Source organism: Lepisosteus oculatus, unplaced genomic scaffold, assembly GCF_040954835.1.
Source record: "Lepisosteus oculatus isolate fLepOcu1 unplaced genomic scaffold, fLepOcu1.hap2 HAP2_SCAFFOLD_93, whole genome shotgun sequence".
Taxonomy (NCBI): Eukaryota; Metazoa; Chordata; class Actinopteri; order Semionotiformes; family Lepisosteidae; genus Lepisosteus; species Lepisosteus oculatus.
In genome coordinates this window covers 520,878-522,118 of record NW_027168429.1, presented here as the reverse complement: position 1 = coordinate 522,118, position 1,241 = coordinate 520,878, and the positions used below count along the sequence as shown (strand labels likewise).

At 47.9% G+C, this 1,241-nt stretch overlaps 1 non-coding gene across 1 annotated transcript; it reads right to left on the bottom strand.

The window, feature by feature from the left end:
• Positions 1-225: 225 nt before the first annotated feature.
• trnai-aau (transfer RNA isoleucine (anticodon AAU)) lies at positions 226-299 on the bottom strand. Its single transcript has one exon. It is a non-coding gene; the product is annotated as a tRNA-Ile (tRNA).
• Positions 300-1,241: the final 942 nt, after the last annotated feature.

The following is a 1,241-nucleotide window of genomic DNA, read 5'->3' as shown; positions in this document are numbered from 1 at the left end:
CTGGTAACTTCCGCTTATTTTGACCATATTAAACATTGGAAATCTTCCCACTTGCATTTGTGACACTTGATTTTGGCTCCACCTAAGACACTCTTAAATCTTCAAACACTTTTCTCTTCTCCCGCAACACTCTTGTCTGTCGGCACTGTGTGGCAGCGTTGCAGGACAACCCATCTCACCACGGAAAGGAACCTAACAGCTTTGGTAAGAGAGGAGAAAAAGACATGGCCCGTACGGGGCTCGAACCCGCGACCTTGGCGTTATTAGCACCACGCTCTAACCAACTGAGCTAACCGGCCTCAGGACAGTGCCCCTCTCTGTGCTGCAAAAAATCGAACTCAGGGAATTTCTTTTGTCCTCCTTTGAATAGAAAGCCGTGTAATTCAGTGTATGGGCTTTCTCATGCAGTTTCATGGTTTCACAGCATTATTCAGCTGATTTTAAATGTACCTAAAGGAGAAACATTATTGAAGACCATCAATTACCAAGAGCTTTTGTCAAAGGTTTTGGTGGTCATTTTTAATGACCACAGAGCACTATGACCTCGGTTTTACATCTCATCCAAAAGACAGCACCCTTTTACAACACAGCTTCTCCGTCTGGAGATTGGGACCCGCACAGACCTCAGGGTGAGCGCCTCCCCGCTGGCCCCATTAACACCACTTCCAGCTGGAAGCTTTGTTTTTCCCTGTAGCTCACCCTCATCCAGGTACTGACCTGGCTCACACCTGCTTAGCTTCAGTGGGTTTTCAGTTGCGAGTTGCAAAAGTTGGGATGCAAGTGATGGAGCCGTTCGCTGCAAAAGCCACTGCATTGGCCAGGAATCGAAACCAAGCCTCCTGCGTGGCAGGCGAGAGTTCTAACAATGAACCACCAATGCTCAATGCCTGTACCTTCAAAAAAGACGCTTTTTTGGTGCTGTGTGCAAAAAGCGTCGACATCTACTTCCAGCTGCAAAATGCCATCCGCGGACGCTGTGAATTTATTTATTTAGACACCGCTCAGAATCCCCTGTAAGATTCTCCTTCAATTCCGTTTTGCAGTGCTTTAGCTCTTTCAAAAGGCTTCGCTTTGCTAGTCACAATCCAAGGCTTGTGACAGCATTTGAAAACACTTGCCACTGCGTTGGCTGGGAATCGAACCCGGGTCAACTGCTTGGAAGGTAGCTATGCTCACCACTATACCACCAACACATGCCCGGGGGAGCCCTCCAGGACACCACCAGAGAATGCTCACGATTT